At 38.9% G+C, this 24,931-nt stretch overlaps 1 long non-coding RNA gene across 1 annotated transcript in view; it reads left to right on the top strand.

The window, feature by feature from the left end:
• Nucleotides 1-24,931, top strand: part of LOC110483364 (uncharacterized) — a 161,283-nt gene that overhangs the window by 73,492 nt on the left and 62,860 nt on the right. The window contains exons 2-3 of the long non-coding RNA XR_014953299.1: nt 3,105-3,178; nt 15,758-24,931. The exon at nt 15,758-24,931 is cut by the window's right edge and continues 20,978 nt beyond it. This is a non-coding gene — a long non-coding RNA (uncharacterized LOC110483364). The remainder of the gene's footprint in view (nt 1-3,104; nt 3,179-15,757) is intronic.

Here is a 24,931-nt window from a genome sequence, read left to right as displayed (position 1 = left end):
GAAGCTGCGCCAAAAGTTGCACCTTTATTATGTTTCTTTGTGTCTCTTCTAGCTCAACTGATGTTTTTCTGAGATGAGTGGCTTGAAATAAGATGTGGGCGTGATGTTCTACTGATGGGAGTCCCTTTAACTTCTTGGCTAAACCAATAGTTTGAATGACATACAGAATAACAATAATTGATTACAAAATGGAAAAACTGCTCTGTGTGATGGAAAAAGGGGGAAGCTATCCTGTTAGATCACATATTGCCTCATGATTCTCACCAGGGAAGATGTGATGCCCCTTTTGGTTGCCAAGTCCATGGTGTATCGTCACTGCTAATTTTGCACCTATATGGGATGCAGGTTTTTATCAGCTGATGCTGTGGAAGCAAGTGGCTTGAACATTAGCTTCAGGGTCAAACTCTGCAGTTGTTGGTCATACACACATAAAGGAATGCACCTTCTTGAACAAGTCTTCAGGGCATGTGTTTTATTAACATGCATTCCTAAAGGACCTTCTTAATGATCTACCTCCTAAAGATCTGTGTGGATGTCTTGCAGAAGTCTGATGTTGTTATAGTAAAGGTGTAATTTCTGTACTGTTTTGCACATGGATTCATTATTGAGGAAGCTTATTTTTGGTTTAACATACTCCATTTACATCTGCATCTTTGTTGAGGCTGTGAATATAACAACAACAATAAGTCATAGATTCTATGGAGTGGTTAAATAAATGTCAGTGATGGGCTCTTTCCACAAATACTTTTTTTTGTGGAAAAATAGTCCATATTTCCAGGAGTGAGAAATTATCTAGTTTCAGAAAAGGATACTATTATTATTCCTAGCTGCAATACAAACACAATATTTTATTCAACACTCTTTTTATGTTTGCAAATAAGTATTAGGATGAAAAGGAAAAATAATAGCACCCAGACACAGGCCTGGTTCTGTCTAAAGATGCTACTGATTCTTTTATTTCAGTTTACTTGTACTCAGAACACAGGTTCTGTTTGTGGGAAAAAAAAAAAAAGATGAAATCAGCACTTTTCCCTCTAACAAAGATTTATGTGTATGTTGCAACTAGGACAACAGATTCTCTCCAATTTTAGAAAAAATTTTGTTTAAAGTTGCAAGTGTGTGTATGGACCTCCTCAATATCTGACGTCTGCTTGATATACAGATACAGATATTTGTTTTGACACTGTGACAGTAGCAGATTTTTTTAACATGTCAGTGCAATAAGATGACCTGAATGACAGAGATTTTGAAATCAAGGATTTTCTGATTTATTTGCAGGCCATCTTCTCTAGTCCAGGCCAATTGCTTCTGAAACTGGCGGTATTTCTGTAAGATGAAATTTTTATTTTAACCTGCTCAGTCCCTTTTCCCTTCCTCTCCTCACTTCAGGCCTTTCAAGTTAGGACTTCATTGTTTCCTGCTATTTATTTACTGATTAGTGAAGGATATTTGGTCTCAAGAAGTCGTACACTCCTAAATACAAGATGACCTTTGTCTTAGTGTCTGAGCCTGTATAAACATGCTATAAAGCCCTCAAGTGCCTACTCCTTTCCGAGCATGCTAGATGTGCTTCCATGTGACACAGCTTAGATACCATTATGTCCAATCATGGGCCAAATGATTTTCCAGTCCTTACATCAATTTTTGCCCTGAAGGGCGTACACAATGCCATGCAAAGCCACAAAATAGAAAAGGATTTTTCACAGCTAACCCAACTATGTTATGACCACAAGATGCAGCATTTCCTATATGTTTTCTATGTAAACTTGTCTGTTTTATGTCATTCTTCCTGTGCTTTCAGTAAGTTGTAACCTGGTGGTGTTCTCTATAAATCAATATGAATAATTTCAATTTTTTACCTTGTCTCCAAGTTCCTGGCATTGTTTATTTCTCCTGATTTTGCTTGGCAGTTTCAGGAATTCCATCCAAAATGGAATCCTCTTTTTTTTTTGCTCTCTGTAACCTTTAATGTTTTGCACTGCTCCTGTAGTCATGAACACGTAATGCATAGTTTCCCCCTGCTTACAGATTTTTTTATTTTTCAAAAAATATTTTCTTACTAGAATCTGTTTTAAACAGCAAAGAAGACCTGAATAAGATCATGGCAAAAAGACAAACAGAGAAATGTCAGAGATAAGTACAGCTCTGGAAAAATTCTAGAAGCAAAGTTAGGTGTCAAGGTAATTTGTGATGTCGGGGAGAAAATATATTATCTTATACGTCAGTTTGGAATTATATTATTATTAGAGGATAATTCTGCTTAGAACTTGAGTCTTGGATGCTTTTTTATTTACCTTTAGTGTTCTGCAGCATCTTGGTGCTCCAGAGTTCAGGCTAAGTCTTGAAGAGAGTCTCACAAGGTATAGGTATTTTTGGGTCTCGACGCAGAGATAGTTCAGACAGTCTAGAAAGTTTGAGTCTTTGTTGAACTGTTTGGATGGAAACAATTAATCTTTCCAAACTGTGTAATGCTTTTTCCCTTTGCTTTGTTTAGTTTGCAAGTTCTTTGAGGCCAGTCTACATGAGTTTGTGTAGCAAGTGGTACAGAGGGCTGTAGTGTCAGTTGAGTTCCTACTTCAGCAATTAATGATTAATCTCACTATTTCTTCACAACAATGATTAAAATGCACTATCAAACTGGTGCCCTATAACAGACATATGAATCTCTTTACTAAATTCTTCCAGCTGTGTATTGTGATTACAAGAAAAATAGGGCTTCTAGTTTACATTATTTTTTTGACAGACCTAAGACAAAATTGCCCACTTCTGGGCATTTTTTCAAACCACAGTGTTTGCCGATTCCTAAAAAGGAAAGCAGGAAAGGAGTATTTAAGAAGCTATTTTACATGTGGCTGCAGTTTGCTGCCTCTGTTCTTCCTCCTTTTGCAACCTCTACTCCTGCTTAGCCATTCCTTCCAATGCTCTGGTGGTGCAGCATTTTCATGGGACTTCTGTGGATGTAGCAATGAAGGTGTGTGGTCATGGTAGTTCTGTGTGCCCAGGTGCCATCAGGTCATGGTGCAGAGAATATGGAAGGATGATGTGCTTGCTTAAATATGCTTACTGAGGATTTGATTAATGTAAACTTTTCTGTCTCTGTTCAGTACTAGTGAGCCCATATCTGGAGAAGGATGCACTCCTGGACTCCCTGGTGCAAGAGAGACATGGTCAGAATAAGGTCAGTGAAAGACCATAAAGATGATTAAGAAGTTGAGGCATCCTTTATAAATGAAGAATCTGGGAGAGCTGGGGTTGTTCAGTCTTGGAAGACAAGATTTAGGGGGATCTCTTCAGTATGTGTGTTAATACCTGAGGGGGTAATAAGGGAGAACCAGACTATCTCAATAGTACCTTATGACAGGACAAGAGATAATGGGAACAGGTTGAGTTACAAGAGATTTCATCTAAGCATAACTTTGTGACCACTGGCACAGGTTGCTCAGAGAGGTTGTGGAGTCTCCATCCCTAGAAGTATTCAAAACCAGACTAGACATGGTCCTGGGCATCCTGCTGTAGTTCACCTTGATTGAAAAGGAGGATTGGACTAGATGATCTTCAGAGGTTCCTTCACTCCTCAATAATGATGAGATTCTATTCTTCATATTGACTTTAAGTTATCATAGAATCAGAGAATATGTTGAGTTGGAAGGGGCACTCGAGGATCATTACTATAACTCCTAGTCCTGCCCACAAGTGACACCGCGTGCATGAGAACATTGTCCAAATGCTTCTTGAACTCTGTCAAGCTTGGTGCTGTGACCACTTTCCTGGGAAGCCTGTTCCAGTGCTCAACCACTCTCTGGGGGAAAAACCTTTTCCTGATGTACAGCCTAAATCTCCCTTGACTCAGCTTCATCCCATTCCCTCAGGTCCTGTCACTGGTGATGAGAGTGAGGAGATTGGTACCTGCCCCTTCACTTGGCCTTACAAGGCAATTGTGGTCTGCTACAAGATCTCCCTTCAGTCTCCTCCAGGCTTAACAGACCAAGTGACCTCAGCTGCTCCTCATATGGCTTCACCTCACGGCCCTTCACCATCCTCATGGCCCTCCTCTGGGTGCCCTCTAATAGCTTAGTGTCTGTTTTTATAACGTGGTGCCCAAAACTGCACACAGTTGTGCTTAAATGGCTCATTAAATGACATTTGGCTTTTAGAAAAGGAAAATAGAAGTCTGTGTTGCTTCCAATGGTTATAATGTGTTACCAAGTGAAAGACTTACTTCTAGTGAATGTGGGTTTTTTTGATGCTGTAACTTTCATACTTTTTCTGAGGACTTTTTTTCGCTTCTTTAATTCTTTTGACAAATTAGGAAAGGCTTTCAGTAGAAGATGAAATTTCTTTTGTCTGCTATAGGGGAAGAATCCTGGGCCTAAGTGCTCATAAGTTTTGCCTGGTGATACCCAGATATATGTTTAAGGCTATTAAAAAGAATAATTCAAGTAACAGAATTGTTCAGAAACAGAGTGACAGGGTAAGTTTTACTCTTGTGCTCCAAGTAAACTTCTCACAGTTATGGAGAGATGAAAATGTTAAAGTCCTACCACAGGTTCATTTTATTCTTTTAGCTCAAAATTTGCCAATCGTATTTCAGTTACATCATTATTTACTAAAATGGTTACCTCCATAAAGCCAAGTATTCAGCTTTTCAACATTTTTATAGTGCTTCAGGTATATTCACTGATTAAGTCTCTCAATAACTCTATGATGGCGATGAGTTGGTATATATTGCAAATTAATAGCTAAGGAAGTTAATAACTCAGTCACACAGCTTTTTAATTTAAGCTTTAGTCCTTTAACTTTTAATTACATGCTGTAGCTACCATACTATGCTTCCCTGTTAGGGAAAGCTTTTTAATGAAGAGCTTTATTCCAGGAAATATCTTGTTCCCCTCCTGCTGATTGCGAGAGCTCTGCTGGATAGATTTTTGTATCAGTGTGGTAAAAATAATGGCTTTTACTCTGAGATAAACTTTGTAAGGCACACTTGAAGTCTGATTGGCAGAAGGAAAGGATTTGGGTACATGTGGCATTAAATGACGACAGCAGTTGGTTAAATCGTATGAAGTATTGTCAGTAATTTACTAAAGACCTACCATGGAATGAGAAAGTATGCTGGTAGCAGCACCTGGATAATCTTTCCTCTTGTTCCCCCTCAAATCCAGGATTGGACATATTCAGCAGCGTTTTAGCTCTGTCTTCTGGAGAAAATTATCTATAACCATGGCTTTCTTTCTATGTGAGGAGGGATTCAATTGTGGAAAAGGAAATCCTGACAGTAGGTCTGAGAGGGGCAAGTGTGCAATATTAAGCAGCTGTTTTAGCTCTTAGAATGCTATGAAGAAGCCTTAAGATTATTCTAATGTTTTCCAGGTCAACACTGGCTCCAAGGAGCTGTTTCAGCAGCTGGAGATCTGTGGTTGTGGGCTGCTGCTGACATTTGCCTACACGACTTCCACAGGGAGGGAGAACAATACGGAGTTGGTGTTTCTGACTTGTGGTGCATTAATTCCCTACCCAAGGAGAATCTCCTGCTTGTCAGCCTGTGTGGCTTTATGTCTCCTTTGGGCTGCTGCAGAGGGGTACATTAGAGTCAAGATCTGTGCTGAAATAGAATAGGAAATGGCTGCTACTACTCATGAGGGCGCTGCTAATCCTTTTTTTGCCTATTTCCATCCTTGCTTGAACTCAAGGAGTTTGCCAAGTCAGTTCCACATTTTGCACCCTCTATAAAGATACGTAGCTGAGAAACATTTCCAGGTTTTCTTCCAAGAAGCTTGCAGCATCTGTGAAATTGTGTATGACTGCTTTGATATGATTTTCATCACAGTTCCTTGTAAAAGGTGGTCAGATGTGAGACCTCTGTTGATCCAGATGTTTTTACTGAGTAGTTATGGTGGGGCAAGACCTGGGTCAGAAAGGCAAAGTATAGTATCCTTGATGCTCAGACCCAAACTTTTTCTCCAGGGCCAGATGCATTGGACACTAAATTAAAATTTGAATACTTTCGTGCCTGTTTTTCTCTCAGAATGCCGACAGGACACTTTCTGATCTCAGTGTCATTGCAGCTTATGTGATGCAAATTCTCACTCTCTGCTACCAGGCAATGTCTCTCAGGGGACCCATTTAATATTAAAGATTGGCCTCTGCTCTCAGTAACCTCGGTATAAATCTAGAATAAATTTTATATTGTCAGCAACAATTATATGTGTCATTCAGGGCACAAGTTATGGATACAAGACCAGCCTGAAAGCTGATTTAAAGCTGTGATGATTAGAATGCTTCTCTCACTGCCTGGTACAGGTATCTCCCATCTGCTTAATTTTTTGCATGGGCTCATTCTTTCCTTTGGATCTTTTCATTCTGTGGTGCAAAACCAAACTTGTGTACAAGTGCTGTATGACCTGGCCGTGCTCATTTCCATCCATTGTCTTGTATTTGAGCAGACTGTCCATCAAAAACTGCGACCTTCAGCAATTTATTTCTTCACTTGGCTACATTCTTGTGGATGCCATATGTTGAGCACATGAATACTACTTTGGATGGCTCTTATTTTACCCATAGATCAGGAATAAAGTTGTCTAGCCTCTCTTTCAAACTCTACTTTTTGTCCAATTAATTTGAAAATAAACAGTCCTTTCTTAAATGAAGAATTACCACTAAAAATGAAAAACATAAAATCTTAGAGCAAAACAAGACTGCAAAATAAAGTTAATTAAAAATGTAACAAGTAAAAACTAATTTGAAACTCTGTTTCAGATTTGTAGATTCTGTAATTACCCTCCTGGTTTTTATATCAGCCAAGGTTACTACCAAACTGTAGGAGCTCACTGAATAAACCACTGAACACTTGTGAATTCTCCCACTATATCACAATTACAGAAGTAGAGGCACTAGGTAAGTTTATGCCAGTCCTCTGGGAACATTTAAAAAAAGTTTAATAGCCCTTAAAATGTCTAATTTCTAACCTGTCACAGGTTTACCTCATGACTGCTCATTTTGCTGTGTTATAAAAGCAGATAGAAAATTAGATTTCTGGCTCAAGATCCCACTAAAACCATCATTCCTGTTTAAGTCAGCAATAGCCACATAACATTTAAGCCTGGATAGTAATTTCTACATCTACTCCAGCAACAGAGCAAAACATTGCATGGCTTGAAATGCTTCAGGTCTAATTAGAAGAGCTTACAAAATTCTGTGTAAAGATTATCTGAAAAGATCACTGGAAATAAGAAATAAGATGAGTCCAATTTCCCATTCTAGGTATCTCAGAAATGAGAAAGGAATATTTAAAATATGGATTCTGTTGATAAGATCATTAAATAGCTGCAATGATTACACAGGCTTTGAAGCCCAATGAGGAACTTCTGCTATGATTCACAGGAAATGGGGGTTTTAAACTGTCTGATACACTTCCAGTCTAGTAGCTCCAAGTATCTGGATCCTGTCCAAATGCACCTGAGCACAGCACCTGTTGTGGGAAAGAGCTTAACAATGTACATAACTTTTAGTACATTAATTATCCCCCCTTTTTAGAGAGCATTACTGAATTGAGCAATGTGTCCTTGAAATGAAGGACATTCATCTAAGTCTTGCTGGATCAGAACAAAAGTACCCAGTATATTATGGGATTTCATTTGTGAAATAAGTACTCATTTATAGTTTCTTTACATACATGACTGAAAATACAAACTCTTATTAGTTGATTCAGTAGTCAGTGGAGAAATTTGGAAGCTAGCCTATAAAATCACTCCTGTTGGGATGTTAAACAGCTACTAAAAAATGAATTGATTAAGGGTTCAGTATAGTTCCAGAGAAAGGTGGTTAATGATTTTAATATCTGCCTTCTCAATAGGTGGACAAATCAAAAAAAAAGGCCAGCTGTTGGGAAGCTGCATTAGAGAATGCATTCTTACTTTAAAAAATTAAATACATTGTCAAATATATCAGCAAGTTAAGCTGACAAATGGGGTTTATTTCTCTGATTATTTTCCCTGCTTTGTTTCTGTACCTCTTGGGTGGCTCCCATCCAACTGAAGCAAAAGGCAGGAGCAGAAGAACAGGGAGGCTGGGAAAAGGCAGGGATCATTTTCGGATGAACGGTGTGCCACTCCATATGAGCCTTAGTTTGGAGCATAAACTGAATGTACTATAACAGAAGGGTTGGTTTTGGTTTCATGTTTTTGGTGGGGTAGAAGAATTTCAGGTCAATTGTCTCTAAGCAAAGCCTCTATTACTCCTCCAGGAATCCAGTAGTAGGTGGCCTTTATTCTTTTTCAAAAGAATAAGCCAATGGAGCTTTCCACTGTTTCTTCTAGAGTAGACAAGCCACCCTTTAAACCATGTCAGAAGCTGAATTTCCATGACTGTATCTGTGGTTGATGGCATGGTCATCTGAGCAGCAGGTCTGTTTAAAAACAGGTCATTAAGTGTTATGTCTACAAAGAGACATGATCTAGTACAAATCTCTGCTTACCTGGGATGCTAGGGCCTACCTGAAGTTCAGGAATCTGCCCTTCTGCATTTATGTGGGAGATTCAATCTGATGAAAACAAAAAGCTAACACACAGTTTGCACTGTTGCCTGAGTACACCTGCAGAGGACAAAAACTGAAGGAAAAATTTCATGGAGTCACTTAAATACCATCCTCTCACATAATTTCATAAATTCTAACTGCATTTCTCTGAGAGTGTAAGTTAAAGACATATCTTTGGCCTCATATCCTGTTCCTGATGATGTTCTGGTTGAATGGGTTACCTATAAAAGTCCTTCCAACGAAAACTATTCTATGATGTTCTGGAGTGACTTCTGCATAAAAAATAGCCTTTAACCTTAATTGAACAGAATCATAATTAACTAAGTGTTAAGATTCAGCCACATTTAGACCAAAGAGGAATCAAAGCTGGACAAGATGGAGGAAGTAGATCTTAAGAGACATTAAAGTTCTTTGAACATGTTTCTTGGCTATTTTAAGTCCTTACTTTTCCAGGATAGGGTCTGGGGAGCCAATAGTGATCTTGTTGATTTTTCAAATCAACAAGATTTCCCCACCCAAAACTGCTCCTTGCCGCACACTGGTTGCACACTGTTTGTGGGAAGGGCCAGTTTTGGATGGGAAGCCCCTCCCACTCAAATTCTGTGTTGGTGTGTCTCTGCCCAATTTAGTATGTCTTCTGGTGAAAAATCTCTGCCTTATCTCACATTTTCTCTTCCTTTGCTATCTTTTGAAATCTGAGATCTGTGTGGTTTAAGATTTTGCTTAACCTGTGTTTTTTTTTCTATTCCGTTAGTTATTGCACCCAAAACACAGCCAGCAAAGGGGAATGCTTTTCACTTACATCTATTTCATTGCTTATTTGAGAATGAATGGGTTTATGGCCAATGCAAGTATCCTTCTTGAGGAAAAAGGTCTAAGTTTTGTTCAGTGCTGATGTTAAAAGTGTCCATACAGGACATAACCAGCTCTCACTGTCTATAAATAGAGGCACTCCTGTAAGTAAGAGTATTGGTGCAAAAAAGTTGAGAAATGATTTCTTGCTTCTGATATGTAAAAGAAAATGAAAGCAATTTACTTCCGGAGTGATCCATAATACCAAAGGCTGTTCTGGCCATAAGTCAGACTGAAAAAGAAGGTGGTGTAAAGAATGCTACAGGATCATTGCAAGCAATAATAATATAAGACTGAATCCCCCTTAACTGAGAGGTTTTAAAAAATATAAAATTCTTCTCACAGCATCTTCCAAGCTACTCATAAACAGCTTCTCAGCCATTATCTGCTTAAAGTAATACACTAGAAGATTCAGTATATGTAACGTCACAGAAGATTATGTAAGATAAATCTTTGTAGAATTGCTATAATCAGATGATATATTGACTATCTCAAATTGAATAATTTGTAACAAGCTTTTTTGTCTGTTTGTTTATTTTTTAGAGTCAAAGTACATACATTCGTGCTATAGTGTTTTATTTTCTGGTAACAAGCATATTTTTTAGTAGGATTAAAGTCTCAATCTTACCTGTTTCATTTATACCAAGACTTTATCAGGTTACTTCAGGTATTCATAGCAGTATTGATAATTCAGCTGGTTCAGAAAGGAGGGCTGAAAAAGCTTCATACAAAGGAAAATAATATCCTTTTTGAACTCTTTAACATCCACAGATTTCAAAACACCAGCTACATCCAGCTACTGATAATTGAGTTGGGAATGCAAAAGGGGAAAGGGGAGGGAAATGTTATATTTTTAAGAATAATGCATAGAGGTATGGAACTATAAGGGTCCACCTGGGCTGAGGCAAATCTGTTTTTTGAGTTCTCAGGTCACATAACCATGTCAGGAAAAGGATCACACTGCACCCTAAAACTAGAAGGAGTTTTTGTTCCTTTTTGAATTTGCTTTACTACTTATCTTCTCTTCTGACCTCTGTCTTAAGCTGTGATAATGACAAATTGATGATCTTCAGTGCATGTATTGTCGTTTAGATCTTCACCTTTCCTAGAAGATGTTTATTCCCTGTTATACTTGTGGACAGCATTCATAGCTCCTGAAGTCTTTGTTTTACTTCTGTTTGCATCCTTTTGGAAGATGAAGCTGCTAATTTCATTAATTATCCTGATTACCTGCTTGTGATTCAAATTTTTTTTCTGTTTAAATAAGACTGCCTGGAAGTGTACTGCAGTTGGTACCTCTGCGACACCTATGAGCTCTGTAATGGCACTAATACTTTCCTGTTTCTACCAGAAACATTCTTTACCTGATAACAACAAGGGGTATATTTACCCTTTCCATCATGGCCCAGAATGATGGAAACCCTCCATCCTTGAATAACCCTCAGGCCTTTTTCCCTGTCTGTCATCACTGACTAATGAGTTCTCAGCTCAGAGAAAAGCTTCTTGTTTCTAGTCTGAAAGTGCAAGCTGGTGCCACTTTTGTACTAGGCAATTTGATTCCATTTCCATTACTCTTGTTCTTGAATGTCTCAGGTACTTCCCATGCAATATGCTCATGTTCATCTTTACCAATGACATCCCTGAGCAAATGTTGTAGCTCAGTCCTGTTTTTAACTGAAGTTGTTATATGAAGATATGAGATGTGAATGGTTCATACTGATTTTTCAGCTACAGCCATGGTCAGCTCCATTTTGCTCAAGAACTTCCATGTAAAGTGTGTACCACTATATTTCTTCCACTAATCTATGTTTTCCTGCTTAATAAATATTTTCCCACATGACCCACATGACATTTCATCAAATGCTTTTCTCATGTCAAGTTTGATGAAGGTCATGCATTTATTTCACCTGCAAAGTCACCTGCAAAAGAAAACTGGTAATTGTATTTTATGTTGTCTTCCAAACCACACTCCTGATCATTAACTCTTCTATGGGCTCTTTTTCCTTTGTCTGCTGCTTCTACTGGCCATATATATAGACCTAAATGTCTCCTGGCAGTACAACTCATCCACTCATTCAAAAAAAACCCTTACTAATTTTTAAAACACAGTGATGTCTTTTTATCCCTTTAAAAACCTGATGTCTTTTTATAATCTGATGAAGGTTTGCCATTAAATCCAGGATGCAGGAAGACTAGAAGTCATGATCCTTTACAACAGAAATGTGCTAGGAAATAAAAGTCAAGTTCTCTCATTTTTCAAAGTTTAAGGCTTATTTAGGCTACCACATGAAGCATTTATTGTTTTCTACCATTGCCACATGGATATTTTTCTGCACCAGTGCCTCAGACAGCTAGAAGGACATTAGCTAATTATCTAGCTAAAAGACAGCTTGTTGCAAAATAGATAGATTTTTTTCTTTGTTTTGGTTTCGTCTTCTGATAAGTTTTAAAATGAAGCATGGAGGCAGAAGAGTAAGTTTGAAATAGCATCTGCCCAGGGTGTGCTTGGTTTTATCAAGGGCTCTACACACCAGCCCTCCTGAGCTCCTAAATTCATTCTTTATTGCAAAAGAATGAATGTTAACACTACCTTTCATTTGAGTCTTGACATTTCAGCAAATTTACCTCTCTGAATCACTAACTGAACTCAACAAAAGGTTTTTATCTGCTGATAACTTTCCATCTGGGAGATTTAAAGTTCCAGATGACATTAGCTCTAGCTCAATGATGTTATTAAATTCTCACCTTAAATCTTGCATACAGAAAGCTCTTGTCAGGTCACATGAATGAGATGATTGCATTAGTCATACTACAAGAGTAATACTCATTCCACTAAGTTCACTGTATTCAGTCTGAAGTTTGATCTATGAAAGGACACTTCATATCTAACATGATGTGGTTTCTTTACATTGTGGTGTTTTTATTAGTTATATACTTGTCAATGCAATTTATACACTCTTTGCTCTGTGGCATGCAATCCTCAGTACACTTGCTGCTTTTGTTAAGATGTGATCTGCTACAGTAAAAAGAAAGACCCCATGATTAGTTTATTCAAGATATTTCTTCTGTTCATAGTTCAGCTTGAAACTAACTCTACACTTTTGAAGTACCTTGTCCCTGAACTGGCCTCTGAATTGCAAAAACTAAATTAGCATGAGTGACATTTTGCATGTGGGAATTTATGCAAGGATCTACTTGTGAAAAGTTTAAACACACCAGCTGAAACATTGATGAATTATGAATGATTATAATTAAATGGTTTTATTTCTCCATTGTTTTTGTTTCTTTTCCTATTTTTTTTGGCTTCTCTTAACCCAGTAATATCCAGATGGTTTGGGATAGCAAGATTTCTCTGTGTGTACATTGTTCTTGAAGCAAACCAGTGCCATTGACTAGATTTGGGGATTAAAATGAATTTATCTATGGATTAAGAACTCCATATGCCAGTTTTAGTGGGTGTTATGAAATAGGAATCGGCCAGCTACAGAATTCCTAATGTACTTATGTGCTTTTATAGCCTAAATCATCTTAGTATCAGAGCTCTTCAGCAACTTGAATGCTCCTACAGCACCCATGTGAGTTAAAAGGGTTATCTCCTGATTCTCCTAATGGGATAACTGAAAGTGCAGGAAGATTAAACAGCTAAGTCAAAGTCAGTAAGAAATCTGCAGCAGTCTTAAAGCTAAAAGACAGTTATCTGGGTTCCAGGTAATTGCATTGAACAGAAAGTTTTTTTCCCCTCCTTGCATAACAACCTTACTGAAACCAGCAGTGCACTTCCCCAAGTGTTCTGTGCAGGAGAGCTCCTTAGGCACGGCAGAGCAGGGAGGCAGATGCCTGTTCTCCCTCTTTCAGACCTGTAAATCTGTTTCTAGCTTCCTTTGTGGAAAATCACAAGATGCTTTGCAGGCTTGGATTGTGCCTTCCAGCCCTTCTGGTAATTACAGGAGGTTTGTAAGTACCAATGTTTTATAGCTGGTGAAAAGGGAAGATGTTGTGCTTGGTCATTTTATCACCATAAAATGAAGCGGCATGGAGTTTTGCCTTCCATGAGATTGTCCTGTGTCTCATCTGTCAGACCCAGCATCAACTCTGGAGGAGACCCCACCTCAATGGTCATGTAAAAGTGTTGTGGTTTGACACGGAAAAGAATTTTCTTGGAAGGAAGAGGGTCAAACCAACAGGCAAGGCTGAGCAGTGCAGCAGGAATCATGGAGTTAATTAAGATTTACAGATGGTTTAAGAGTAGTTTCTTAAGTAACATTGGGGTATTTGTGTTGCATATAAGTTTCATAAAATGGTGATTGTGTTGCTTTCTCTGTGTGCCTAAACTCAGCTGCTCCAACCTCCTGTTAGCATGTGGCCCACATCAGATTGTAACACAACCTTTCTTCCATGACTCAGAAGCATGAAAATTGTATACCTACATATTCCTGTGTCACATTTGTGAAGTGAAAGTATAGTTGGAATTCTGTGTTGAACAAGAGAAGATATGTTTGTTTTAGTGTCTTTTTTTTTTTTAATATTACAAATTCCAAAAAAACCCACAAGGAAATTTCTGGGAGTCCTAGGCCACCACCGGATGTGCCTTTCTGGTGCTGGGGCTAAATGCTTGCTTCAGCAAGGTGTATTTTGTGTTCAGCCTTTCTTATCATCTTACCTTTCCTCTTATTGTTTGAATATTTTTCCCTTGCTCTTCCAGATTCCCATTTCTTTCCAGGATATTGTAGTAATACTAATACTAATGCTAATACTAATACTAATGCTAATGCTAATAATAATAATAATAATAATAATAATAATAATTTTGATGTACACTACTGGCTTATTCAGTATATTTCACATCAGCCCTGGGACTGTTTTTCCTGAGTTTCAATCCTCAGCTGGAGTACTTCTCCATGTCCCACAAGTTTGGGTTTCATTCGCTCCTCACAGCCCAAGCTCTCTTTTCTGCTTTAATCTGCTTCAGGACAGAGCAGTGAAAGACATAATTTTGGTACAATTTTCCATCTGTGTTACCATTAAAAGTGGGAATTAGCCTGTCTTTTCTTGGTTTCTTGCCAGTTGTGGCTGAAAGGGGTTGTGTCAGTCTTTTCTGTGGACTCACGTTGCTGATAAGGAGCTTCCCTTTCTTGTTGTGCAGTGCTGAGATCAAAGGGTGATTGGGATCATATTATGGGCTGGTTCCTGCAACACCCTCCACATTCCATGACCCCAGGACAATGCCTTTACACTGTGCTCCAACAAGAGCAGCCAGGCTGAGTGGTCTGAAATACCCTGTGCAAGCAGGGTTACATGGCTGCTGCTGCCTTCAGAGCAGTAGTGCAATGGTGCCTGGCCCCACAGGATACCATTTCTCCTTCAGCCTAGTTTGCTATGTGGACTGTGAGCTGAATGGATGAGGTTTAACCTTTGTAGATGAGCAACCTCATCCTTGGGATAGACCCAAACCTCTGCCCTGTGGTGGTGTATGAAGTGAGATAGGCAATGGTGCGATGTGTCACCAGTCTCCTGTGTGTAAACTTTGTGCTTTGAGGCTTTTTGGCCTTCCTGGTTGCTGACAGGAACATTCTCTAAATCTTTTCCAGCTGGATGTGCTGGTATTTATTTACGGTTCTGACTTGACGGAATTTTGTATTATTCTTTCACAGGAAAACACTTTGTTCACAAAAGCAAGGGACTAATAGCAGACTGGAGCTAAACCTAGTAAAAGCAGGTGTTATGCAATTTGTCACCACATGACTCTGCTAATGCATCTTTAGTCCAGGACTGCAGTACCCCTGCCATGTTTTAAAGTGCAGAAAGATAAGCGTACGCTGTACCCTGGAGTGCCTTAGTCTATAAATGTAATTCAGAAATATGAGAAACAGTGCTCTGAATCTGATGGCCTTTTTCAACACAATTACAGGAGCAGCGTGAGGTGTTGAACATTTGCAGCAAGGGTGCACACAGCAAACGGGAAGTTGGATGTGCAGGCTGTTAATTCAAGCCTAGATAAGCTTCTGACTAAGAGGGTTTTAATTTGTTTTTTACACTAATATGATACTTGTATGGTAGCAGTTTTACTGAAAAGAAGCTATTACAACCTATGCTCATCTGTAGAGCCACATTTAATGAGGAGGATACCTCACAGCTTTTAATGGGGCTCTACAGACTTCAAGGATATGAATCTAAAAAAGCCTTGAATATCAAAATGTTTTTATTTGGCTGCAGATGAAGACACTTTAATGTGGAAAAAATGTATGCCCTTTGAAATGAAATGAAAAGAGCAACAGATGAAAAAGAGTATTTTCTCTCTAAATAGAGAGAGACGAGACAGACAAGGCATTTGATCCCTTAGTGCCTCGTTTGTGTCTGTTTTTGTGCTTTCAGGATCACTTTCATGGAATGCACCAGGAATATCACTCCAATGCTCAGTGTTCTCAAACTCCTGCTGAATGAATGGGGATGGAAGACTTTCAGTACCATAGAAGAGAAGTTTAATTCCAGGGTTCAGGTAGGAAAGCATATGCCTAGCCTGCAACCTCCAGAGGCACACCCTCAGTCTTAAATCACATTGGCAAAACAAACCAGGCAAGGTTGTGCTGGCCACTAGCAATTTTTCAAATGGCTGAATGGTGACAAATCATTCCTCTAGTTATCCATTAAGACCTCAATGAATAATCAGAACCTGCATTAAAACCTGGAAATCAATAATCCCTGGCTCATGAATAGTTAAGGACTAGGACAGAGGATGGGCAAAGCAAGCATCAGCAGATGCACTCTTACTGGGAAGGCAGTCTTCATCATTTCATGTGTATAGAATCAGAGGAAGATTTTTCCGATTTCATCCAGCAACAGGTGGTTAGCTGGTGCATGTGACAAGCTGAGTTTTCTGGTGTATTTGGCTTTCTGTTTCTTAAAGGTATAGAAGCAGATTGTGTGAACAGATAGATGGAGAAATCTGTTTTTCATACATGGTTCCCTTTGATCTTACCTGTTGGAAGTATATGATGTCTAAACAATTTTCCTGTCAATGAGTTATGACACTGTTTTAGGAGAAAGTTTTGGGGTAGGCTAGAGTCCTTTGATGTATGTATGTGTGCAAATGAGTGTTCATACAGTTGGATGGCAGCTCTTTAAACTAATATCATCACAGAAACACAGTGATCTTGCTCACTGTTTATAGATGAATTTCTTCAAGAGAAGCTGAACCTGCCAACCTTTGCCCCTCCTCAGTCTTGTGGGACATTCTTCGGGGCCATGCAGACATAAGGGTTCACACAGTTATTAGTCCTGGCTGTGGCTCCTTCTACACAGCATAGGGCTTGAGCCTGTGCTGGTGATACAGATGCAAAGGAGAAAGACATACCTGTTGCTGGAAAAGGGAGCTCCTGCCTCTGAGGATATCCTCTGTACATTCTGCTTCAATCAATCCTTCAGATATTGCCCTAAAGATTACTCACCTTCTTTTGCTATGCCAGGTAATCCCAGTGTTTAACAATGAAGGATGCTGTTCCTGGCTGTTACTAATTAATATATTTTAACCTGTCAATAATTAATGTGGAAATTGGGAAGAATAATGCTGTGGAGGCTACAGCCTGAGATCTGCTGCCTGGCAACTGTGGATGTGCATATCCGTTATATCAGGAAATTAGAAACTGGAGGAAAAACTGATCTGTCTGACATTTTGTAAGATGATATAAATGGGTCTACTCAACAAACACTAGATTTATGTGCAGGTATGAGTGATATGTGTCTGGGGAAAAGATATTATCTCTCTCATGAAGGTGCAGTTAATACCAGGCATCAATTAAATATAGTTCATTAAAGCCTCTGGGTAATCTTATTTTTGGATGAGATCAGAGAAGCAACTTACAAGGACTGACAGAGGGGTTATCTTGGTAATAATCTTCACTTTTGCATCTAGCGTCTCTCATAGGATGAGCTAAGTGAAGTAGCATCTAGACTGTAACAACAATAACCTTTTCAGATGGAGAGTGTGCAGTGAAATGTAATAGTGGCTTACAGTGTTTGAAGTAGTTGCATTAGATAGGTTTATTGAGATATGCCAGTAGTGCTGACATGAAAATGGTTGGTTTATGCACTCCCTATCCTCAGAGGGAAGATTTGCATCTGCCATGTTCATGGGATGTGGCTTTGTCTAAAAGATTTCATTTGTACAGATGGAGTGAGTGGAGGCAGGCAAAATTATGGTACTGTTAAGAGGGTGATGTTTTATTGCTTCTTGCTATTCTGGTTAAAATATTCCTTTATATATTGAGTATTTTATTGGAATCAGTTTGAGTGTTGTTTTCTTCAACTGGACCTGTTGTCTCCTCATTTTGAATCCACATGTAATGCACTTGTTGCAGGAAATAAAGTAAGTGTTCAGTAAGTGCGGTGCCAATGGCATTTGAGATCCAATATCTTATTTCTAGTTATGATGCAGCTGTCAGGCAAAGAGACAGAAGAAACAAATTTTTTCAACACACCTAGAAGAAACAGGGTAAAGCTTGGCATGGAGCCTAAATTTGCAGGGTAACTTCTGAGAATGTCTCACTTTCCTAGGTTCTGCTGCCAAAACAGGCTGCACACTTCATTTTGATATAAAATTAACCACTTCTGGAACTGATTCCTCTTTTCTGTTTTTTGGTCTTTCTTGTGAAACCTTCTGTGGCTCCTTGTTTAATTTGTGCCACAGCTGCTCCTGTGGAATGAAGCATGCAGGCTGGTTGCAGCACAGGCTTGGGGCCGCAGGAGGCAGGGAGGAGACTGAGAACTACCGGAGGCACAGGGAAAAAAAAGCCCCAGGGTTTGATGGAGAGTGTCAGGAGGGAGAGAGAAATGAAGATGGGCTGTATGCCCGTGTCAGAGCTGGGCTCTCTGGGATCATCGTTTCACCAGGAAGAGACAGCTAAAAAGGAGAGAATAGAGAAACTGCTCAGGAGACTGTTACAATTTTAAGTCTCTAGATGGTAAGACAAACAGTGTGCTGCCTTTCAGAAAGCAGCTTGCTGAAACTACAGCTCTTTAAGTGGAATGATTTTTCCATGCCACTTTTTACATCTTTCTTTGAGACAAAAGCTTCACCGGCACTTAGCATTACCAGCACTGGCACTTTAAACTTCCAGATCCTATTTGCAGGGGAGAAAAACCATCTCCATGCTCCTCAGGTCCTCCATCCCCTCAAAGTGAGAGGTCATTGGAGGGATTCATACCAAAAGCTGCCATCCACAAAGCCCCACAAGCTCCTGCAGAGGACCAGTGCTGCCAGGCACTTCTCATTAAATGCTGTGGCATTGCCATCCACCATCCACCATTGACATCCTTCCCTACTTCATCACCTCCTTCCTTTTCCCTTCTTTCTGCAGCATGGAGCTTGAGCCATGTTTGCTCTGGGTATAATACATCTACAGCTTTCCAGAGCTCAACCTAAAGTAGGCTAGGTTTATGGCAGTGTATTTCAGCTAATCCTTGTTCATATCTGGGGTTTTCTGTTTCAGAGACAAGTCATATCAAATACCATATAATGAGAGAAAACTGGAAATGCTGACTTACTGAAAGGATTATTTGCCATGGGCTGTTCATACCATCATGCATAGTTTTGGAGTTTTCTGCTTCCCACAACTCTCCCCAAAGCTTTTGGGATCCTCAGAAATCTTTCTCTAGTTATTATTCTGCTTTGTGGATTTGGGTCTTTTCCACACCTGCGTTAATTGGACAAACAATAGTACACCAGACCAAGAGGAAAGAGATAATCTGTGGAATTTCTTAAACTTGAGTAGGATATTCAAAATAGCATAAAAGCAAATCTGATTATACAACATGAGGCAAAACAGAGTTCTTTCCCAAAAACCCCAGCTTGAAACATCCCTATTAACGAAGCTCCTACACTCTCCTTAAAGTGCTGGCAGTAATAATGCTTGCTTCAAAAGCACTCCATTTTACTGTATTACATGCCTTGCTGCACTATAACCAGCACAGTTCTTTGTTGGGCCATGCTGTGCTTCAGTCCATAGCAGCTGGCATCTCCTATGAAAGAGAAGATAGAAACGTATTTCATGGTGCCAGACTTTGGCCAATGCCCTGTTTGCCCTCATTTTCAGGGCAGCTCTTATGCAAATTTCTGCTGTGAGGCTTTGAAGCAGCAGTCCTGGAAAGAAAAGGGTGTGTGGGACTGCTCCACCCTTTCAGAGCACAAGGATACTTGCAGCTTCCAGATATGGAAGGATTTTAATTAATTAATCTTTCCCCCCTAACTCAGCACTCCCCCTCCCTGCTTTCCATCTGGCAGCTTTTCTGCTGTGCTGCTACCCGATGTTGTTTTTCAGGTTTATTTGCTCCTGTCTACATATGAAAACCTGATGTTTTCCTTGCCAAAGTGCTGTCCCTCACAGTAGAGCAGACTAAGCAGCTTTTCTGAGCTGGGTGAGGTAGAAGGACTCTGTATCTCTTCCTGACACCTCTACTTTAAGCTTAGCCTTGGCTGCTGCTGCTACTTGGCACCACCTGAGGTCCTACTGAAACCTGAGTTCTTCTACCCTGCAATGTACAATTAAATAAAGGCAGCGTTATTCCCCAGAGCATGCATGGTGCAGAAGGAGGAAAGACAGGAGATGCAGAAGACAGGAAAAGGGTAGATGGTGAGCTAGATATCTTTTCTATTTATGCTCTTAATGAGATGAATTAAGAAAGGCACATTTAATAGCAAATCTCACTACAGCTTTCTGAAACATCTTTGCTGTGAGAGACTTCTAAGGTTGATGTTCTCATTAGACAGTGTGCTATTGAAGGGTAGCTAATTAGCAAAGCCACAGTATTATGGCTGTTATGGTAGGTTCAATCACATATTGCAAAAATATGGGAGATACGAGTGTCTCCCAGTCTGTTTTCAAAATGCTTCCTTTTCTTCAGGCTGGCTAAATACATAATTTCAGGGTTTATTCTAGTTCACATCAATATCTCAAATTCTCACAAAATATATATGAAATAATTCCAGCACAATTTCTGTAGACATTTAATCTCCCATGGTTTTTGTGTATATGTGTTGCCTTTTTTTCCTGCTGCTTGAATTCACTGGACATCTATTAATGCTCTGTAACCAAAGGAAAAAAATAATAATTTGAAGTCTTGGCACTGGAGGCAGAAGCTTAGAATGACGTAAAATTATCTTGGTGATTTGTTTAAATGATTAAATTTTTCCAGATTAGTTTTTCAGTTTATGTGTTTGAACCAATTATAAAAACCAAACAACAACAACAAATGAACCAAGCAAACACCAAATAAACAACCCCCCTCGAGCCCCCTGCATCTAAACTCCCATAAAATAAATGAGTATGAAAATATGATACATTCATTAGAAGACCCACAGACCTTTATGCCTCTATCAAAACTTTGTGTTATGTTGAGCATGGTGAGTTCATCTCCTTACACTTCCTTTTCAGATTTCTTCTTAATATATAATGCTTTCTTCAACCACAGTTCACCAAATTGTCTCCTCTGTAATATCATAATCCAGATGATGACTTCAAGCACACGGTCTGTAAAACTCTTTATGGTTTTCTTATATTTTTATTCTAGTCCCATTGCATATCTTAGGGGTCTCAATGAGTCTTGGAATAAAAAGTGGGAGCATATGACAGCAAAAACCATTGCTATGGAAGGCATAAAACAGAAAAGACTTCACAAAAAGTATCTGTATTCTTTTTATGGAGTGGGTCATTGAGACACAGCAAAATGCTTCAACTTTGGTCATTCAGAAGGCAAATAGCAGAGGCAGGAAGAAGACCCATGTATTCTGAGCACTGATTTAACCTATGTCCCACTGTACAACTCTGCCTTTGAGGCCCTGTCATCTAGACAATGTTGGTTTTTCTCTTAGTAAGCAGCAGAACCCCACAGAGATCTGGGAGAACAATCCTGCTTGAAGGCAGTGAGGATAACTTAGGTCTTATTTTCTTCCCCCAGCAGTAAAGACAGAAAAGAAAATGAATCCCCCCATTCAAAATAGAGTTAATAGGTGGAAGTGTAAAAAGATCCTGTCTTATGTAAAGAGTAAAAGATACATGGGGCCAAGAAGGGACAATGAATTACATGTTGGTGTTAAGTATTTCTTGAATTACATGTTGGTGTTAAGTATTGCTTGAATTACATGTTGGTGTTAAGTATCCTCCTTGTAGTAGTATAATTTTGAGGACCAAGAAATTCCTGTCCTGGATAAGTATGCTGATTCACTGAGGAAAATGTGTAGTGTTAAATCACTGTGTCATACTTACCCACGCTGGGGTTAGACCAGAGGTTACAAACTGGATTGTCAAAACAGCACACATGGGATTTCACCACTGTGAAATTTAGCTTTTTTAAACACCCATTCAAAATCTGTCTTCACTTAAAGAAGCTAGAAGGTGGGAAGGTGTGCCAGGGGAAGGATCACCCTGCTGCCTGTGTGTTTTACAGCTCTATTTCTCCCATCATCTTCTTCTGGCAGCTGTCTGAAAGCGGGCTACAGATGAGGTGAATCTCTGGAGTGAACCTAAGGAGCCATCCATTTTTTTTATGCAATATTTCAAGAACCCAAAGAAATAAACAGTGAGCATCCACAGCACTAGAGCTTGTAAAAATGACACTGTTGTATTTAACTTATCCTCTACAGAATCCTTCAGCATTACTGTAAAAGTAAATGTGGATTTGCCCACAATGTGCAGTTGATAATTTCCTTTGATACCTTTTGGGTTAGAGTGAAGGAGAGGAATTTTTACTACTATCAAAACCCATGCGGCTCTCGTGATTCTCAGTGTCATTTTGTTCTCAAGGAGAAATAGTATGATTGAAGAAAATGACACTATTGTGATGTCTTCAACTTTTTCCTTTTTTTTTTTTAAAGACTGCTTGGTATCAAAATGTAAATGAAAACTATTAGCAGAACGTAGAGTTTGGAACTTGCCTGATGATTTGTTGAACTTGGACCTCAGATTTCAGTAGCTTTTTTGGTTTTTTGATTTTTTTTTTCCCCTCAGAAACATTACTATGAATTAGGTCACACATACATATTACATATTTAGATGCAATTTTTCTTGAGGGCTAATCTATATATAGTGAGAAATGACTGAAGGCTACTTACTTATTTTGGAAGAATTGGGTTAGGTACAACTGATCTGATACAAGGCATTTGCCCTCCAACGTATTAACTAGAATATTGGCAACCTGAGCAGAAATAACCATTTAAAAAGCACTGAAGGGTTTATCAATAATCTCACTGAATTTCTAAAATCTTAATTTTCCCAAAGTCAGCATTGAGAAAGATACTTCCACTCTTCTGTCTTACTGTTAATGTGAGCAAAGGTTTAAGGATTTGATAAGCACCAAGATTGTCCTCTTTCAAGTCAAGACTGGTGCATATTACTGAAATTATGTGATATGGTTTGCAATGTCCTCTTTGCTTAAGCTTGGTTTGGCAACTTGCAGTGGTGCTGGGTGGCTGCAGCATATCAAGTAAAACGTGCTGCATATGACATTTCTGACCTCTTATTGCCTCTTTTGTAAATACTTCATGGAATTTTGTTACTAGTCACGCAGACTCAAGTAGTAGTTGTTTAGGTATCTAAAAAAAACTATATTCCAATTTATTCTTCAGGTGTTGTTCCTCATTGCAGGCAAGTGCATATTAATAGCAGGAATATTATCTGTTTGGCGGATTATATCACAGATGAAATCTTCACATGCAGTACAAAACAACTATTTGTGCTGAGATGGATGGATGATTATTACCTCTTTGTTTTCTTTTTCATTATCCTTTTGAATGAAAATCTCCTTGTAAAGCCATTATCCTTGCTTTAACAGCTCTCTATATTGAATATGCCTCTGCCTCTTCAACTCCTTTTTTTTTCTTTGCTTTGATTGAGCTTTAATTTTCTGTGATTTCTGAACTCTAATTTCCTTGTTTCATATTTTTACAATGTCCTGTTCAAAAATTCAGTATTCCCTACCCAATTTTGTTTCTCAAATGCATGTAGGCCAAAAAGTAGCAGGAACCTTTTCTAAAAACTATATTTACAGCTCTAGTGGCAAGCACTCTCCTCCTACACTGGAAAGCTGTGAAAAACTGTCAAGATGTGAATGTGCATTACAATGCTCCTGATGACTAGAGCTGGTTTATTTTTTAACTATGGCTTCATTTTGTCAGTTACACCAAATAGAACAGGAAAGAAGCTCTTCCAATAAAACCCAGCAGAACAGACTACACAACTACTTAGAATTGCAGCATCTCAAACTACTCCACCCTGTTCTGCAGTGCTGCATAGACTGAACACAGGTACAACCACACCTAGAAAGATCAGTTATGACTAGGTCTAATTCCCTTTTCCCAGTTCCCAGTAATCAATGTCTTCCTGAGTGTGACAGGACTTGGTGACTTCCAGAATTTTTCTACTTCCCACAAGACTCACTTGAGGACAAGAGTAGAAGAGGATCTCAAAATTGCCACCTGCACAGGAAGGAAAGAATGACTGTAGTTGTCATTGGTGTCATAGCTCCCTGCAATGGCATTAGGTGTACTCCTTAAAAGAGGACAGTGTCTCATAATACAGAGGAAAGCAAATACCTTCTCTATGCCCTGTTGGTCTCTTTCCAATGGGAACAGGAAAGGAATATCCCTTCCTGTCCTTATTTTAATGGTTGATTTCACCCTAATCATCTGATGCATAGGTTTCATCCTGTACATCAGGCTTTCACAATGTGAGGATAGAAATGGGGCTAACTTCCCATAACTCCCTCATTATGAGCTGAATTCTGACACTCCTCATGCTGGACACTGTTTTACCAAGGGATGATTTGAAATGTGAAGTCAATGCAACCCTTGGCTGCAATACAGTATATTTGTAGTCAGCTCTAATTGAATAGCCCAGTTTGAGTCAATGGGAGTTCTTGTGAAATAGTGTCATTAATGAGAGTAAAAATATTGCAATGTGGCTTTGTGTCATCAGGATGAATAACAAAATTATTTAAATTCTGTATATGTAACTTCAATTCTGTATATGTACCTGCAATGTAGCATTTTCTTTTTCTGCAATATGTTCTATACTCGGGGTACATAAAACTGTGTCCATGTTCTAAAAGGAAATACCAAGATACAAGAAATTACTGCTTTTTTCCTCAGTTTCTATCCAGTTGACTATCCGATATAAATAAAAAAAAATATAATAGTAGAGAGAAAAAAACATAAAGCCTTTGGCTACAGCCCGGGTTAGTTTTCTCCATTTCATGGTCTTAAACTACTGGTGGTATTAAGGCTGAATCCTCTCAAAACCCATCTGATCTCAAAAGTGGCTAGTATGAAATGGAGATAGGAATAGTCTAATACTGAGCTTCTGTCAAAAAGATGCAGGTGTGATGTCTGTTTCCTGCAGATTTCTGTGACAACTATTTCTCCCCTGTGACATGTTCTCTCCTAGACAGCTTTCAGGTGGATTATTTTTTTTTTTAAATCAACGAGACTTAAGGCTTTTGGAGTTTGGGGTGCTTTAATGGCTGATTTGATTTTGCAAAGGTGTCCCTGTCTAAACCAAA

This window comes from Lonchura striata, chromosome 2 (genome assembly GCF_050655825.1).
Source record: "Lonchura striata isolate lonStrDom1 chromosome 2, ASM5065582v1, whole genome shotgun sequence".
Lineage (NCBI taxonomy): Eukaryota > Metazoa > Chordata > Aves > Passeriformes > Estrildidae > Lonchura > Lonchura striata.
Note: the sequence above shows the minus strand (reverse complement) of the source record. Positions and strands in the feature narration are given on the sequence as shown.